The following is a 19,422-nucleotide window of genomic DNA, read 5'->3' as shown; positions in this document are numbered from 1 at the left end:
CTGAAATATGTTGCTATGAATGATTAATTAAATGGCATGGATTTGTTCTAATACTCCCCTATTGGCAAATGCCCCAATAAGACTGTCCATGGTTGTCTGCCAAACCTTCGAGTTACTGCCCATTAGGCAGCTGCTATTTTTATCGTTGCTCCCCACCATAGGCTCAGCAAAGTGCATCAGTTCACGCGACTGCGTGAACAAAAGCCGTATACCCTCCGCGCCAACACCACAAGCTGCAGAATGCACCTCCACCTCTACGCTCTCCCCCTCCCCCGCTGCTACTATATTAGTCCCCACAATCGCTCTCCGCATGTGACCGGCGAACATGGCTGAGCGCTCTCAGTTTGCCTCCTGTGTGGATTGCTAAGCACGCTTCACATGTCAGAGGTGTTCGGACAGTTTCGCGGAGACAATAAAATCCCTATCCTTGGCAATTGAATCCAGCCTTTGCTTAGCCTACATCCAGTCTATCCCCAACCAACACCCAGCCAGGCCAGTGCGCCCTTTCCACTGCATGCTACCTTGTCTCCACTAGGCTCCGGCGGTGCACCGGGGGGCATTGACACACAGGTCTGACATGTATTGTGACAATTTCATGTTCAAGGAAAAACCATCAGATACCTCCTCTTTCCAACTCTCTAAAGTACCCTATGGAACTCTTCCAGTATATTGTGGGGTGGGAGGTGGAGGTGCTACAGCAGTGATATGGGGGCGGGTTTCTATAGGGTCTATTTGCGTGTAGAGTGTGAATAAAAAAGAAGGCGTGAGGACCGTGAGGACTGTGTGTGTGTGTGTGTGTGTGTGTGTGTGTGTGTGTAATCGCCAAAAACCATGATCATAATTCTCCTGAGGCCTAACTCTGGAGTGTGCTGTAAAAAATTGTTTCGATGCCATTTGATCTGTTTGATCGGTATAAGTACTTAATCTCTAAGAGTGCAAATGACTCCAATGTTATGCTTTGCTCTTTCAAGCAGTCCTGCATGTATGAAATGTTGAGTGCTTTTTACCCATTCTCACAGTACGCAGACATTGCAACATCCTGACGTTTCGACTCCTGCAAGCCAAATGATGGCATGGCAATAACTTGGCAAAGATCCCCCTCTCACTGGGGGTCCCTCTACAGAGAGCATGCTGATCGATGCTAGGAATCAGGCTATTATGGCCTTTTAAAGTGCTACTTGTGCAATCGATATGTTATTATTTTTCATCTGCTGGCTGTTTTTAATACTCTCATTATTATTTTCCTGCACGGCCCCTATCCCAGGGCCCTGGACCCTTCCCGCACCTCATCTGGCGTCTCTTCTGGACCGGCCCGGCCAGTGTGTTCCCACGTTTCGCACATGTCGCGCGCACACTCGTCCGGGTGCTCTCGTGCACTGTTTGCGCAAGAAACATACAAGCACAAACACATTTGTGGAAGGGAGGTCCAGAAGGACGCCATGCCAGGCGCCGGTTCTTTCCGTGTTCTCTGTTCATGTGATTTTTGGCATAGCACATCGCTCTCACTGCGCACGCTGGGTGTGGCTCCGTGCTGTAGTACGGCATTTAGACTTTCGCAGCACTGGTACTTTGGGAGAGATACACAGAAAGAGTAATTGCGATTCATTCATTGCTTCAGAGTAAAGATGAAGTCGGCATAATATATGAGACAGGGGCTGTGTCGTCCTTTAATCCTTACGGGGAATCTCCGCGAGATTCAAACAGGCGTTACCTCAGCCATAATAAAGCGCCGGCTCTGGACGGGGAGGCCACATGAATCAGGTAAAGGAGCCAGAGCGGCACTCCGGTTTCATGCTGTTTTACAAACGTGCCGGAGGAACGAGGAGTAACGCTCATTTTAATGTAGATGAGAGTCTCAACAAGCAACAAGCTGATTTTCCCCTCGTGGTAGGAAGAGGGTTTGTCTCTCGTCGACATTTTGGCAATGAATCATCCTTTAATTAAACAATTTGGCGAGCGGAGGGAGACGCCTGGTGCCCGTCTTTGGTGGTCTTTTAATGAAGTCTTGAGAACTGGTTGGCGGAGTGCGGCAGATTGCGGGGAGAGGACCCGGCGGCCGCCGCTCTCTGCTCCTGGCTGCGGGCTGAGAGCGCGCCTCATTAATCAGCGGCGCATCACGCCACCTTCGTCTCCGCTTGCTCTCCCAACGTCTCCGTGCACGCTTCACTGAGGAGCTTGCCGTCTCGCTCCCTTCCGCACTTTTGCGTTTAGCGGGAGGTTAACCACCCCGAATCGGAGTCGCCACGTGGCCGTCGCCCTCATCGCCATGGGCCCTTTCATTCTTTTCTTTTTTTGCAGGAGGGATGGAAGGAAGAGAGAGAGAGAGAGAGAGAGAGAGGAAGGAGAAGCCGAAGGGGAAAAAAGCCCCGAAGAGGCGGCGAGCGTGCAGCGTTATCTTGTCGGCCATGTTCCTGGCGCGGCGAGTTTGATTCTTTCCCTTGTTTACTCTCCACGTTTATTCAGAGAGTGAGGCTTCCGTGTCAGCAGCGATGTCATCAAGGGCCCAAAACGCGCCGCTATCTCAGGCTGGCCGCTCGGGCCGGATCTGCCTGTGACTCATTGGGAAAGGGTATAAATCAGTGGGTACAAGTGACAGGGATTAATGAGGGTCCCGGTTCATGGAATAACACCACCCACGCCCCAGAACAGCTTCCTGATAAAAAAAACAAACAAAAAAATGCCATGGTGACACTCATGGCTTCGTTCAATAACGGAAATGCCTTACGCCAGGGTATGTGATAGGAGGTGCTTAGATATGGCCATCATCCCAAGCAAATGAACACTTTCACATCCTCTCTTCTTAACTGCTATATTTGTTGTAGTGCCATGTAATGCTTGTAAATACAGTGTCGGAGACAGGAAAGTTGGAACAAGGGCATGAACCCTGGTTATAATGAGCTCAGAGTGGTTTGGTGCATCCACAGAGGTCATTGTTCCTGCAAGAAATGCTACATTGTTTATGTATATCTTCAACTCCAATACGCTAGATGGGACTTTAAAATGTTTAGCCTCCAAAACACCATTTATGACGTTGTTATTGTTGTTATTGTTCATTATCAGAACTGAAGAGCTATACCTACACATCCTAAGAAGTGTGTTTTTGTAGTTCAAGAGTACAAGCTGAAAGCACTGGTAATATTGGTATTTATCCTTCTGGCCAATGGTACGTAACATGACATACTATAAACCAGCCTGTGACACTTGTTCATTTGTTGCATATCGACAATACTTGCCTCCTTGGTGCAGCCAAGGCCCCATGCGCTACCTGCAAAGTCATTACAAAAAGAAAAACACGGTACATCAATTCAGTAGTTGAGCATTATCCAGATCACTTGCATGCAGTCAGAAATGGCAGGGTAATTCACATTTAATGCACTAGAACTCCTGTACCATATTAGTATTCGCTCTGACGAGCCACTGACTTTTGAGGTCTTCTGAGTACAATGAAGACAAATGAGAAAGTGTGGAACTCTTACATCGTCTCATAAGCCCCCCCCCCCCCCCCCCCCCCCAAACACACACACACACACACACACACACACACCAGCACGGATGCATGCTAGTAGCTGCTGTACTCTGAAAAGGCTTTCATTCAAAAGCATCGTGTTATTGGAAAGTGGGCAGGAATCCTCTGTGAAATAATCAAGCCTTGATGACATGAAGGCACGCATTAAGCCCTCGCACGCGGCGTGGACCGAGCCGACCTCGGCCACGCCGCCGAGTGGGACGAGCGGAGCGCGTGGATTACTGCGTTTTAGCATGCTTCGTCTGGCCTACGCAGGCCTATGCAGGACTGAAACAGATTCACATTCTAGGAGCTACAGTAGTCGTGCAGTAGGAATGCTGTCAGAACGCCTGTTATTTATCGAGTAACAGAGTGGGACCTCTAGTACGGCTCTTTTGATATACTGTACACTCAAGGCCTACGCTCACTGACCACTTTATTAGGTTCTCCGATATGGGGTTGCATTTTACAGATGCATTTTATAGGAACAATTTTTAGGTCGCCCTATTTATCACTGATAAAAATAAGTTCCTGACCACAGGACAACTACGGAGCAGATATGATTTAGAGGGCACACCGTTCTCAAACCAGCAGTGTCGCAGGCATGGCGGTGGCATGGCAGTAGGAACTCGTACAGGAGAAGCGAGGTGAGGCAGGGAGTTGGAGGATGGCTTCCAGAATCCGTGCATGGTGGCAAAGTTCCCACCTGTACTCCTGCAAAACCGTGTACCTTGAAGTCCTCCGAACTGCCCTTCTAATGAGACAAATGGTCCTTTGTCTGATTTGATACCAAGTGTGATCATTCAGGTGATGCATTCAAAATCGATGATTCAATATGGGATCTGTAACTACGAAGACAGTTTGGAAGAATTCGGTTCCCCCAGGCAAAAGTTAGGAACCACCTATTAAATGATACTGAGTCCTCCTTATCGAGGGAGTGAAACACCTTTGAGATTTCGCAGCCAGCTCCTTCAACATCATGTGCATCTGGGAACCTCCACGTGGCTGGACACAGACAGTGAAGGACGTCTACCTAGGAAAATCACATCTTTCTGTCTAATCTCCCCATCCGTCTTCCCAGCTGAGCAGTGGCACCGATGGAGGCAGGATTTCATTTTTAAAAAAGGTTGGGAAATTACATTCCCACCCTTTGCTGAGGACACAGCTGATTTAGTGATCCTGAAGATTCTGTCCATCTTTTTCCTTGCCCTCAGTCTGACTGGTCCCTGCGCACAGTCTGAAAGGTCTTCACTGGGTTTGAACACGTCCTCTTTTGCCTCTGCGTTTCAATACATGCTTCGTTTGTACAGGAGCCCCACCCGGAAGCAGGCGACTCCAGCTGGACTTGCTCGCGTTTCGCTCATGTCTCGCTCATGTCTCGCTCACGTCTCGCTCCTGCCTCCTCGGTCAGGGTGCGGCCCCGCCCAGCCGGGCCGCCCTCGAATCACATCTGGCCTTGCGACTATCAGATTTGAGCCAGCCCAGTTTGGTGTGGGGTGCAAAACTCATCTACCTCCCGGAGACGACGGTGCACGCCATTGCCCTACACACGTTTGCGATGCGGAGGATGCATGCCGCCTCCTTGGGGTCGTGCATTGCGGCATCAAGCGCGCTAGCTCTTGGTCCTGCCATGCCCGCAAAGGAGCTCCGCTGTTACCTTTGTCCTTTTTTTGAGGATTAATTAAGAAATCACCCGCGGAAACGACTGATTTGATGAGGGTGGAAGAGATTAAGCAAACTGGCTCAGTGTTTCCTCCTTGAACAATATGTTGCTTCAGAGTATTTTCTCTCCTTTCAGAGAATCCCCCCTTCAGCTTATTTAGCTTTATTTACCCTGTAAAAGTACAGGTGTAACACACAGCTTGAAAAAGCACAGATATCAGATATGGCTTGAGAAAGCACAGGGTCTACACAGCATGAAAAACCATGGGAAAGACACAGCTTGCAAAAAACACAGCTCTCAGACGCCGATTAAAAAAGAAGAGGTGCAAGAAATGGCTTGAAAAAGCACAGGAGTAAGACGGCTTTTAAAAAGCGGGGGTCTAACATGCAGCTCAGAACGACACGGCTTGAAAAGAGCAGGCTTGTCCGTTTCCTCAGTTGACTCATTTTCAGGAAATATCGAATCTCCTGTATCAATTAGCTACATCTAAATAGCAGTTTCGGTGTTTAGCGGCAGAGGTCCAGCGCTGGGCTGTAGTCTGTGACGTGTGACTGACCTGCTTTCCTGCAGCCTGGCAAATGGAAGCGAGGGACTGCTAGCTTTCTAGGTTATTCTCAGGCAGCGCTGAGCCAACTAAAGCACCCCCCTCCCCACATCCACCCACCCATCCCCACCCAGCCCCGCCGTATCCAGAAACCACCACCATCGCACAGGGGTCCTCACCTGCACATTAACTCCAATTAGCATCCCGCTTCCCCACTTATCGTGTCAGAATATTCGAGCGCAAATCGGGTCCAGCAAAAAAAAAAAAAAAAGTGGCAATTACGTTTGGTCGGTGGCTTGTGTTGCACATTTACGCGGGCGGGAAAGCATTTACGGCATCGACGGTATTATTTTATCGATTGCGGACTGGTCTTTTTGGACAGCTGGTCTTTCCCATTTCTGTCACGTACTTGGTCATCAGAGTAAATGTTTTTGTTTGCGGCGGCGTGGGCCGTACCAGCTGCCTTCCTCCGTTGTTATCTTCCTCTTTGTATGCTCCTATTCTGTTGCAAGCATGTTCATCTGCAGGAGCACAGTAGCCTCTATCTTGGTCACTCAGTCCACTGGTCAATACAGGGGCCTATCGGGGCACCATATCACATCTGTCTTAGGCTGTGACAGGAAAAGGTATCTGAGCCACTTAAACTGTCTCTCCGACACATTTGCGCTCGCACACACGCTATTTTGGTTTTCGATACCTTTCTGCTCTCACTTATCTTCCTTCATTTGGGATTGAGCCCTTCAGCCCCCAACAAAACAAACACACACACGGGCGACGCACGGCTCTGCGGCACAGCGCAGACCTGTGCGAGGCTGCTGTGCACGGAGCCGTGAGACATGGGACAGGAAACGCACCCCGCTGTTTACTCCGGCACTCGATATTAAACACCACGCCATGCCGCGGAGCACCGTGTGACGTTTCGGGGCCTGCACGGCCCGTGGAGAGCACCGGTGGGAGGAGGAGCACCGTAGCAGTGCTACACATCCCGTGGAATGCGCCATGTGCTGGGAGAACGCCCCCACCACAGACCCGGCAGGAGGGGAGAGGAACCGTGCTCCGGACGCGCGGACAGACGCCCGTGTGTCCGGAGAAGATCTGTCATCACTAACCAATAAAGCGCTGTTTCAGCCACGTAACCACTTCGCTTGCCTGCTGGAGGATAGGGGGGAAAAAAACTGCTTTTCCCCAGAGGACCGGTGATGTACTGTACACTACACGCTTGATTAGACAATGGCGGGCTGTTCCTTCAGGGAGGACTGTGATTTACACCACCTGCATTCATTGCTTTCTGTTCAGGCTAAAACGCTATTGGCTTGTTTGGTTGCGGAGGTAGCAGAAGACTGTTGACTTCAGTTTGGCATGAAAAGTGTGTGGAAAAGTGCACGGTGACTGGTGTATTAATTAGATGGAGGGACGTCAGTTTGCTTACCTGTACTGTTCTCCTGTTACGTGTGTATAAATGTATAAATAAATCCAACAACTTCACGTATCCAGTCTCGCGAATGCTGCTGCTAGCTGTTCTGTAGGTTCTCCCAGTGCCAGGAGCTGGGGCGCAGATGCGGACCCTGAGTAAGGGTGAGCAGTCAGCTTCAAACCACGTGTTCTCTGTGAAGGCTCCCATAATCTCTGATTACGGCCATCAGCATACCGGCTGGGGTTACCGGCGGCTCAGCGCGGTGTAATGTCTAAAGAAACGCTTCCCAGGGTTCGCTGACACTTGTGCAATAGACCCTTTTGTGAAGAGGACACAAATGGACCCGCCATCAGCACTGAACAAAGCGCCTGCGTTCATGGGCTAAAGTCATTAGCATAATTTATTGCGTACAAGCGGATCATTAACGGAGCTTCAATCTTACTGCGAGATGGATGTTTCCTTGTGTCTGCCCTCTGTTGGAACTTAAGTGGTACCCCTTTGTAATCGATGGAATACCTATGCTACACACACACACACACAAACACACACACACACACACACACACACACACACACACAGAAAAACCTGACCGGGTGGTTGTGTTTTTTTTTTTTTTCTTAAAAAAAAAAAAACAGAGCCAGTGTGGTTAAAGCTTAAAAAGAAAGCAATTAAAATTGTGGCAGCTGAAAACTTATTATGCTTGGGTGAAAGAGGAGCTGCCTATACGTTGAGCAAGGGATCGTTCAAAAGTTATCTTTAATCCCCCATAACATTAAAGGCTGGCCATTCATCACGTCACCTGGCTGCCGGCTACTCTCAAAGGACCCTGTCGCTCGCCTCCACACAACATAATTGAAATTTTTTAGTGACGCTCTCGGAGGCCAAGCTTAAACCAAAACCACGCCAGTGTCGATAAATTAAGGGGCTGAGTTTCACGAACAATAAATAACCTTTTTTTCCCCTGTTCTGACCTATAGCCTTTTATCTTGTCTGTCTCTCTCTCTCTCTCTATCTCTCTCTCTGTGTGTGTGTGTGTGTGTGTGTGTGAGTGTGAGTGTGAGTGTGTGAGTGTGAGTGTGAGTGTGAGAGTGTGAGTGTGAGTGTGTGTGTGTGTGTTGTGTGTGTGTGTGTGTGTGTGTGTTTCCCTAATGAGCCTCTTTCTTCATTTCATCTTGATGTCATAGTTTAAATATGCTTGGATATTTTATAGTATGTGATAACAGAAATGACTGAAAGACTGATTACTAACTATGTAACTATGTACTAATTATGTAAAATAGCAGTAATCTTTACAGCAGTAATTAAGCTATTCTCTTTAATATTCTCTTTCCCAGAAAACAGTATAATCCAATAGACGTCTCTAAATACCAAATTAGATTTATAAATATTTAAGGAACCAAAGCCCTGCATGTGTCAACACAGTAAAAAACATGGAATATGGCATATTCTGTCCTCAGCAGTCATTTTTATCCAGGCTAGAGGGGAGGGTGTGCTGTCATATTGCAAGTCCCTGACATTGTCAGTCACTAGTGCGTTACACTTTGAAATGTCTCAGTGTGGCCTTGCTTTCCAGGCTTGTTTACCTTCTCCGGAGTCTTGGGGGGATTGTCGTGCGTTACCCCACTGTCATGAGTCCCCACAAGCCCATGTGTCATGTTGCGTTTGCAGCTGGCATTACCAGGCCTCTTCCTGGAGCTCAGGCATGGTCCCTAGCGGGGCAGCTACTGCGCACTTTACACCCCGGCCCCCACGGCGCCGGGCATCTCCCCGATTGCCTGCCCGCCCCTTCCGCCAGCCTCTCTCGCCCATGTCTGATGGCCCCCCTCTTTTGCCTGTTACCCTTTTCTCTCACACCCCCCCCCTCCCTTCTTTCTCCACTTTCATGAAAGAGGCGTTTCGGGGTGTGGGCTCTGAGAGTCCGTGGCACGGTTCATCTGGGCAAGCTCAGAGGCAGTGGCCATAAACCACAGCCCCTCATCATTATGGCAGTCATAAAACAGGGATGCATAAAAACGGGAAACAGAAAGAGACGTTGCTATTTATGCATGAAGCTATCTGAGTGTTAATCAGACTCTGAGACTGCTCTGCCGAGGCTGGTCTGAGTCTGAGCGTGCCATGCAGTGGCGTTCCTCTGCATGGGAGCATTTCTAGACCTCGGTGGGCGCATTGTAGGTGTGAAGCCCGTGCGTGTGCGAGAGCTGACTCCGGCCTCCCGTTTTGCGAGCACGGTGAGTAATATTCTTGCCCAGTCGTGCTTCATAGTGATTTTTGAGCACGCAGCCGCACACATCCCGACAGCAGGGCTACGTCCTGACATGTTACGTTACGTAATGACCTAACGGGACAAGCTGCATTCGTGTGCGGTTACATCCGCTGCCATGGCAGGGCTCGCCGTTGTCCACATGTTTTACCAGGACCGTCAGTACCAAACACAGCCACTGTGCAACACTAAAGTGTGGTGTCACGTGACACGGCTGTGTGAGTCAGCCCACGTGTCTGTTTCGGCCTGTGCGTTCTCCAGGTGGGGGTGCTAAAGGTGTGTTTGTGTGGATGGGCGTGTTTGCACAGAAACAGGGAGACACAGACAAACACACACAAGCAGGGATATCCGACAGATGCTTCTGTGTCGCTCAGCCATCGCCTGTTTCAGCAAAATTAGCTTCATTTCCTCTCTCTCTCTCTCTCTCTCTCTTTCTCTCTCTATCTCTCGCTCTCTCCTCCCATTTCACATACACAAATTTCACACACACACACAAACACACCCACACACACAACATCATCTCCATCAATGTCTGTCTCTCTCCTGTTTTTAGATGGCATCTGCAAGGTACTACACTTACTAACGTCCTTAGCTCTCATCCTCTCTCTCTCTTTCTCTCTGTCTCTCTCTTTCTCTGCCTTTGGGGCTTGAACTAATTAGAATCTAATGGACCAAAAGTGATTTGCGCACTTCAGGAAAATGAAAAAAAAAAGGATAGCATTTATATGTAAAGCAAACAAACAGTAGTTTATGCAGAAATAATGCTGTGGCGTATCTCACAGATGCCACAATGGGCCAAAAACAGTCAATGCTAAAAAGCATATTTAAATGCATGAGTTTTCCTTTTATCACTCTTATTAAAGAGTCAAAGCATAATCTCAGGCAACTGAAGGTCCTATTACACACACACACACACACACACACACAGACATATATATAAGCATATGTAAGCATATGTATATGTCTATGTATGTATACGTATATAATTTGTCAAGGCATGTACTTTAACACAGAACGTTCCCCCTCATACTACAAGTCTTTCCTTGAATGAGTGAGAAAGTGTGTGTGTGTGTGTGTGTGTGTGTGCGTGTGCGTGTGTGTACAGACACTCGAAGCAATCATCATTATGCAATGATAAGCAACATGCCCCATCGTCTCCCCTGAGAATTAAGCATGCCACATTTTCCACGCAGCCCATGCCTTCTTGTAGCTCCTCTCGCTCCCTCTTTTCTCCTCTCTGTTCCCATGTGCCTCTCTCCATTTTTATTTATTTATTTATTTATTTTTTAATAACGTCGCTAAATAACCAGTGGCCACAATTTAGATTACTAAAGAAGAACAATTCATAAAGGGCACTTGTGGCAACTGCTGGGAATGGATCTAAAAAGGCAACCTGCACTATCATCATTCCCTCTTTGTGTGGACGCCGGGCGACACTCTCGATAGGTGGACGATGCCGTGTGAATTCAAATGGGCCTCCCCATGCATCGGTGCGTGCTCCCGCACCATTGGTAATCGCATGCAGGAGGGGGGACCCAACAGTTAGGGCGGTGCGGCACGCGGCGGGGGGTGGGGTGGGGTAGGGTTGGGTGGTGTTGTTTGCTGGCGACTGCGTGCACGTTACGGTAGATCGAGACATGGCCAGGGCGCGTGCTAATAAGATCCCGTGCGGGCGGGATCGACACAGAATTATGATGCCCTCTGTGTGCCATACATAATTGAACTCCTAATAGAACGCTCTTGGATTATGACTTCAGGAATCCATTATTAATACAGGCTCTCTAGCCCACCTGTGCAGTGACATATAATGACATAAGAAGCACTCGGATTGCATAGCTCCTGTGATTAGGAGAAGGACCCTGCATCTCGGCTCCGTCCTCAACGCGTGCACACGCGCACATACACACACACATGCGCACGCGCACGCACACACATTTGCAAAGATTATTCCTCCCTGGATAGCACTGTGTATGATGCAAAGAATCAGTCAATACTTGGCTCTCCTCAATTTCGCGGTGAAATCGTACCAAATCCAGACATTATTGCAAAACTCATGGCCACTGGGACTTGGAGACTGACTCTTCCTGCTGCTAAAAGGAGTTCCCTGCCATTACTTTAAATTTGCTTAAAGTTACACTTAAAGTTCAACATTAAGTGTTCAGCCTAAAGTTCAACTTTTTTTTTTTTTTTTTTTTTTTTTTGCAATGTCATAGCAAGAGACAAAACCCCACGGTGGGGAAGCAGAAGCATGGGTGTTCTAGTGGTTATAGAGGGCACTGTTAGGCTGGGTTAGGGCTCACCTCACTTCACAGGGCCTTACATACAAGCATAATCCAACTGATCTGTGCACCTGGTCTAGCACAAAAGGATCCCGTGAGGGAAGAAATGTTCCAGTGTGGCACGCTGCGATCACTATCACTATCACTATCGTTAGCCAGTTTAGCACAACACCATTTGAAGACCTTAATGACACATGTGATTGTCGTGTATGACCTTTGGGTTTACAGCTTAGCCTGTTTGTCATGAGTAATTCATCTGCATGTCCTTAAGTTTGTATTAATAAAAGGTATCATGGGTAAAGGTGGTCTGTTTGTTTCCTAGGCCGTAGGTTTGGGTAAAAGGTAGTAGATAATGTAGACGGCCATGCTTAAAATATGAAATTGAGCGTAGGATAAAACACTGAGCTATATGCTGATTATAGATTCAGTTGAGACATTGGAAAGGAAAGTGCCGGAACTCAGCTGTGCGATCAGAGGAACTCTGACTCTTTACAGCCCCCAAACCCCCCCGCCCCCACCCCATACCCCCCCTCCCCCCTCCACCCCATCTCCCCCCCCAAACCCCCCGCCCCCCACCCCACCCCATACCCCCCACCCCATACACCCACCCCAACCCCCCTCCCCCCACCTCACCCCACCCCATACCCCCCCAAACCCCCCTCCCCCCACCCCACCCCATACCCCCCCTTTTCACTGACTTTACTCCTGCTACAGCTGCAGCTCCTCCAGCCACGGCTAATGTCTTTTGTCCCTTCACTAATTTCACCAGCCTCGGGTGAGACGGGAGCAGGCGAAGGCAACGATAAACAACAGCAATGGCGACATCATCATCAACAACAACAACAACAACAAAATAAAACATCCGTCTGTGGCGCGGTGCACCCCCACCCCCTCGCGATCTGCGGGCCGGGGTCCGCACAGGAGCTGTGCGAGTGTGCCATCTGCTGAGTGCGCGTCTCGCCAAAGTAGCGTTGGTGAGGGCACATGCTTGTCCGGGTCTGGTAAAGGGGTCATGAACAATACTGGCGCTGCTTAGGCTGCAGAACATTCAGGAGTGTACCCATCCAATCTGTGCTTGGAATCAGACACACACATTATTTATCCACAACTACAAAGCGTGGGCTCCCCAAAGCTCTGAGGCTCATTCCACTTCCTCTCCCCTGACCTGCTACCCACTCACTTCCTGTGTTGCTCCTACCATAACAGAGGGTCTAGGATGTTCAAAGGGGATATTATTTGCCATCTTCACTTTGAAATGCTCAGCTCCAGCCGTTTCTCGTCTTTACGTGGTCAACGATGTAGCTCTGATGTGAATCCTCAGTTTGGTCTCCCAAATATCTTTCACGTTAAGTAATGGTGCCCTGACAGTCTATTTTTAGTGCCGTTTGGGAACCTTGTGGCAAGCCGTGTTTTGGATTATCATATCTTTGGAAGATGGATTGGAAGTGTCGGATGTTGTAGGGTCGCGCTTCTTTGGAATTCCATCTTTTCCTCTAGTCCTGCTCTTGCCACACTTCCTCTACCCATGTTTAGTTACAACTTCTTTTAGCATGAAGCAGGAAGTCAAAAATAGATAGAGCCATACGTGCAATTAGCGTTCTTCACCTTCTGTTTATCTGGGCTGGACGTATTAACTCCAAACGTTCTTACTGTCAGCTCACTAATTGTTGATTCATTTCTGTCATTTGCCTATGACCTGTAAAAGAGAGGCGCCAAAGGTGTAAACCTGAGCGAGACGTACCCCCCACATCTTCATTAGGCTGCGCGCATTGACAGGCACATGGAGGAAACGTTCTCGTTCGTCCCATGCCAGTCAAACGTCTTCGGGTTCGGTTGTTGTTTTTTTGGTTTTTTTTGCACGACTTCATTTTCTTTGCGCGTTACGCCCTTAACACGCCATTGGCCCCCCAACGTGTCGGCATGTAACTTAAACATACGGGGAAAGGTACCATTCTGAGAAGATAAGAGGAAGACAGAGGAGAGTGCTGAGAAAGAGAGAGTAAGCGAGAGGGAACGAGGAAGAGAGAGAATAAAGCATGTGAAGGTGAGAGAGAGGGAGAGAGAGGGAGAGAGAGGGAGAGAGATGGAGATCGAGGGAGTGAAGAAGAGAGAGAAATAGAGATCGGTAGATGGAGGGGGCGAGGCAGAGACAGAGATAAGGGGACCAAATAGAGAGGAGTACACTTCCCCTTACACAGCTTGTCCTGTCTTTTCACTAACAAATACTGAGACTGTTCTACATAGGGACCAGTCTGAAAAGCCAAACTTTATTACCTGTGTTTTTTGTTTAAAAAAAACAAACAAAAAAAACAAGCTGGTGTCATTTGAGTACACAAACACATGGCAACATATAATGCTGTCTTGCCCTGCGATGAGAGCACACCGTGGCAGACTATCTACCACGGAGAATGATCTAGAACATAGACCTTCACTGGCATGGCTCAGTGATCACTGCCTGTCCATAGAAGAGTCCTCTCTTGTGATTGGACATTTATATGAACAGTACTTAATAAAGATTTGAGGCTATAATTCTCCATTTTAGCTCTGTCCACAGTATTTGTGACATTCTCATCCTAGAAGGAGAAAGGAAAGAACCCCGTTTTCAGGACAATGCAGCTACATAGTGACGTATTAGTGACGTTGACAGACTCATTCAAGCAAACTGACACACACAGAAACACACGCACAGATAACAGACATCTACCCCACCATTTTTCAAACACTACCCCCCAAGCCCCCAAATTGTACTGTCACTATTCTCCTGTGGTATCCCATAACCCATATAATAAAGGTCTTTGAACTTGATTAAACTGAACCGAACCAAATTGAATTGAATTAAATGAAACTGAATTGAACTGAACTGAACTAAGAGTGAGCAACAGTGAGACTTGAGCTTTTTCTCAAAGCGTTGCCATTTGTTGCATGTGGTAACAACGGAGGGCTATAGACAAGTCTGTGCTGTTGACTTCATAACAAGGCCCTATTCGGTGACACGTCCGTGTTCAGCACTGAGTGCGGCAGACAGTGGTGCTGCCCCATCCATAGCTCTCACCCAGCCTGCTCCACCTGCCCTAACCCAGAGAGCAGGAGGCGGAGTCAGGAGGGAGGGGGCGGAGGAAACTAGGCAATGGAAGGCGGGGTTAGAGAGAACGGAAATGACGACGCCAGTTGACAGGGCAGAAAGCTTAATCGTGTGATTTCTCTCTGGTGTTTATGGACACGCGTGTTACGACATTTCAAATCTCATGCAAATTCCATTCAAGTTCCGTTCATCCATACGTGTGTGCGTGCATGTACGAATGACTCTTTCCCGTTTACCGCCTGCTGGAAGATCTGGAGCCGCCGCAGGGTCCCTCCCCCCTCCGAGCTCTGCGTATTTTTAGGGCATTGACTTCATCCTCGTCTTCCCACGTACTTTGTCTTTGGCTCACTGCGATAAGCAGTTTCCCTCCCCGGCCTCGGCCCCGGCCCAACCGTCCCTCCACTCTCTGCGTCTGGTACGTTCCGGGCTGGCATGCGCGCGGTGACGGAGAAGACATTGGCGGGTGACCTGAAGCTGCGGGGGGCGGGGCACGAGGACCATGGGGAGGTGGTTGTTTTCTTATTTACGATCCCCTGCCTCCAGCCATGCTGCCAATCGGAGGCAGTGGCAGTGGGGCAGCGGCCACCAATTCTGAACAGAGTGGTGTCCGGGGCCCTGTTGCGTTTTATTACCTATTATACTCGAGCAGGGAATGAACTGACCACTTCAGTCTCCCTTTCTGTGCCTCTTATCTTTCTCCTCAGACCACACATAGGGTTACTCATTGTGTAACCAAGAAGTCATTAGCGCTCAATCACAATGCACAGTGAGGCGCGCCGGTTAAAGCCACAGACTGATGAGGTCATACGAGATCTCTCCACTGGTGGGACCGTACACAATCCGTAATTAAAATGCGACGCCAGAGGATCCTAGCGCGGGCTTATCCCAGTCCAAGGTTTGAAGAGACCCGGCCGTGTTCGGCGCAGAGTTTATTATAGGCCGTTTTTGGAGGAGGAGCTCGAGCATCTCTAAAGGGGTCTCTAAAGGGGTCTCGTCGTTGACGCCCATGTGGGTGTAGGGCCAGCGCAGTCTCGCAGCTCTGCTGCCGCTGGCGACAGCCCGTGAGCCCCTGTTCCGCCCGCCCATCACAACTCAGTTCCGCCACAGGGTCTTTTCTGGGACGGATAATCCGGTTTGTGTGGCCAATCAAAACCTGCCGCATGCACACATGGACAGTTGTATGTGTGCAAGAGGGAGTGTGTGTTTGTGTGTGTGTGCGCACACGTGTGTGTGTGTGTGTGTGTGTGTGTGTGTGTGTGTGTAAAACATATTTCATATCTTCAGATATCTTCTCTTGGAGCTGTACCTAAAGGTATGATGTAATTGGCTTTTGTGATATCACAGATTACAGTATTCATTCTTCATGCTATATATTTATATATATAATTTATAATTATATATTATAGTTTATATAAATGAATCCGTTTTATTATATTTGTGTTTCACACCATTTGTGCATGACTGTGCGTTTGTGTGCACGTGTGCACGTGTGGAAAATATTTTTTAACAATGTGTGTATTTTTTAACAATGAGTTTACAGAGTGCACGCTTGTTTATGTGAGGTCTATCAGAAATGCAGACATCATGTCTTTGAGAATATGCAATTTAGTGAGCAGGGAGTTGGCAAAGGCCAGCAGTAATGCAAAGTGCACACACACGCACACACACACACACACACACACACACACACACACACACACACACACACACACACACACACACACACACAAAAGTCTGGGAGTCCCCTGCTGCCGGTGTGCTGATGAAAAAGTAATGTAGTGTGTCTGGAAGTTTCTCTCCCTCTTTCCCACCACATCCTCCCTGAGGAAATAACCCTTGCAGAAAAAAAATTGAGAGAGAGAGAGAAAGAGAGAGAGAAACTCTAAACACTGAGGACACTGTCATGCCTCTTTCACGCTCTGAAACAAACAAACAAACAAGTAAACAGAAGGGGGGGGGGAGGGGGTGTGAAACCAACTGTACCCTTCACCCCAAAATAAGCGAGTGATTGATGGCTCCAGAAGCAGGGCCGGCTGCACTCCTCTTTCACCTCAGGCGCTCTTTCTCTCTCTCTCTCTGCATGGAAGGAGATGAGGACAGTGGAGGGAACGCCAGGCGCTCCGCGTTCGCTCTCCCTCCGGTCTGAAATGGGAACTGCCGCCCTTGCCTACCTGCTGACTCGGCCGCTTCCAGCTCTCTGAAATCCCAAAGGCGGCAGCCTCAGTTCAGCGAGGAGACAGAGGAGTTTGCGGCGAAGGAAACCGGGAGCCAACACGAGCACCAAGCTCATATTCACCAGTCTGTGATTAGGAAAGCTTAGATCCTGTTATGCTCGATATTCTTTTGTACTAAACGCCACAAACAAGACTGCGTTTGCAACCAGATATTTTGTTCCCTGCCCTACTTTACCATGAGCGCAACATTTAATTTTCTTACATCATAGCTATAAATATACTGGCTGTATGCACTTTTCATATTTTTGTATTTAGGGGCATTTTTGCCACTTGCAGAAGCTTTCAAAGAATTTTTTTTTTTTTTTAACCAAGTAAAATTGGAAAATTGAAATCAAATAAATCAACCGAGTCAGAGTGTGAAAGATGAGACACACACGGTGAAAATGTGCAGTGTGTGTTTTTAAAGTAAAGCTTAACCTACTGTTGGGACGGCCTGTTTGCTGGCTGGGGTTATTAACAGAGGTTTGCAAACACAAATGGCATAAAAAAATTTGCATTAGCATAAAACATAGGCATGCCAGCCAAAGGAGACATAATTACTATTGACAGAATTAACAAACACATAAAATCCCCACATTAATTAGAAAGTCAAATATAAAAAGAGAGTGTGTCTGTGCATGTGTGTGTGTGTGTATGTGAGAGAGAGAGTCCGTGTGTGAGAGAGAGAGAGAGCGTTTGTGTGTGAGAGAGAGAGAGAGTTTGTGTGTGAGAGAGAGAGAGAGTTTGTGTGTGAGAGAGAGAGAGAGTTTGTGTGTGAGAGAGAGAGAGAGAGAGTTTGTCTGAGAGAGAGAGAGTTTGTCTGAGAGAGAGTTTGTGAGAGAGAGAGAGTTTGTGTGTGTGTGTGTGTGTGTGTGTGTGTGAGAGAGAGAGAGAGAGAGAGAGAGAGAGAGTTTGTCTGAGAGAGAGAGAGTTTGTCTGAGAGAGAGAGTTTGTGAGAGAGAAAGAGAGTGAGAGAGTTTGTGTGTGAGAGAGAGTGTGTGTGTGAGAGAGAGTTTGTGTGTGTGAGAGAGAGAGAGAGTTTGTGTGTGTGTGTGTGTGTGTGTGAGAGAGAGAGAGAGAGAGAGAGAGAGTTTGTGTGTGTGAGAGAGAGAGAGAGTTTGTGTGTGTGTGTGTGTGTGAGAGAGAGAGAGAGAGAGAGAGAGCACAACCATTTGTCTTCCAGCTCATTTGGATTTTATTATTTTTCCTTTGCAGTTTCCAATTTATTTCATTCACCAATGCGCCATCAACAAAACTTATATTCATTAAATCCTGTTTTAGTCGCCAAGGGTATGAATGTGTTCCTCCAGTGTCCTTTCACACCCTGACATGATTTAGCAGGAAGTGGGATAAAGCCATATGGCACCATCAAACATAATCACACCGAAATGATGGCCTTGTTTATTGATAGATAATTGGGACTTAGGTGATAGACACTATAATAGACAGAAACTGATTCTATGCATTCATCACTGATATGTTCGTTTCCATTGCGCTGTATTTTAATTGATCTCCTCTTAAAATGTATTTGACATGCACGTATCCCCATAAGGTATACGCCCCCTATAAAAGCAATGCTTCGCTCAGTTAAGAGTATGCATCCTTTTTGCCAATTTACTCTGAGGCTGGCACTGTGGGTTTCTTTTCTTTGTTCTGTTCTGTTGTTTTTGTTTTTCTATGCCACATTCCATGAACTCGCTTCTAATACCGCTTTGTGGAAGCCGTTAAATGAAACGGATGGCTTAGGTCGGTACATGCTAAGTTCTGCCTCAGTAGCTGGGGACTCCATAAGTGTAAACAGCAGATAGAAGTTGGCACGTTTGTCCTCCCTGTTGGTTTTTTTTCTCTTCCTCTCTTCCCTTCCATGTTCCTCCAGTTCCTTCCGCTGGGACAGCTCCTTCACTCTAGGTGGGTGATTAGTACCACCGCGTTGTTGTCAGACCTGGCTCTGTAAGCACCTACCAAAAAAAAACAGGCCAAATAAAAACATTCATCAGACTGACGCGTACGACTTTTCCACAACAATTGTACCTCGGACACTCGTACGTCTTTCCGATGACTCATACAACATAAGCAATAATGGAATAAGCCCTGAGATATCGTATTACGCTGTAATGAAATAAATCTATGCTATAAATACGCTATGTAGTTGTACACTTTGTGTGAAGTTAGGATTGGTTAGGGCGGTCGCTGCAGCCGTGGCTCGTTTGGGAGCGCTGATTCACGGCATATGGCTCTGCCGAGAGCTTCTGTCACCGCTGTTCCAAACAGGAATGCGAGGCGCACAAATTTGCCTTCCCCAGCACCTTTGCCTCGTATCAAGCCGACGGCCTCCAGTGCCTGCCTCATTTCTGGGCGGGTTCTTTCACTGGCCTTTCCTGCTCCGCACTCTGATCTCCTTTCTGGTACCTCCACCCTTCACCCCCCCACCCCCCCTTTGGTCTCATGACCTTGCCTCTCGT

At 48.1% G+C, this 19,422-nt stretch overlaps 1 long non-coding RNA gene across 1 annotated transcript in view; it reads right to left on the bottom strand.

The window, feature by feature from the left end:
- Window positions 1-18,149: 18,149 nt before the first annotated feature.
- LOC145643497 (uncharacterized) overlaps window positions 18,150-19,422 on the bottom strand; it is a 34,815-nt gene continuing 33,542 nt past the window's right edge. Inside the window, exon 3 of the long non-coding RNA XR_014115940.1 lies at window positions 18,150-18,918. This is a non-coding gene — a long non-coding RNA (uncharacterized LOC145643497). The remainder of the gene's footprint in view (window positions 18,919-19,422) is intronic.

The sequence above is a fragment of the Electrophorus electricus genome, chromosome 13 (assembly GCF_041902795.1).
Source record: "Electrophorus electricus isolate QZ-2024a chromosome 13, ASM4190279v1, whole genome shotgun sequence".
NCBI lineage: Eukaryota > Metazoa > Chordata > Actinopteri > Gymnotiformes > Gymnotidae > Electrophorus > Electrophorus electricus.
The sequence above is the reverse complement of the archived record's forward strand: the minus strand, read 5'-3'. Positions and strand labels throughout refer to the sequence as shown.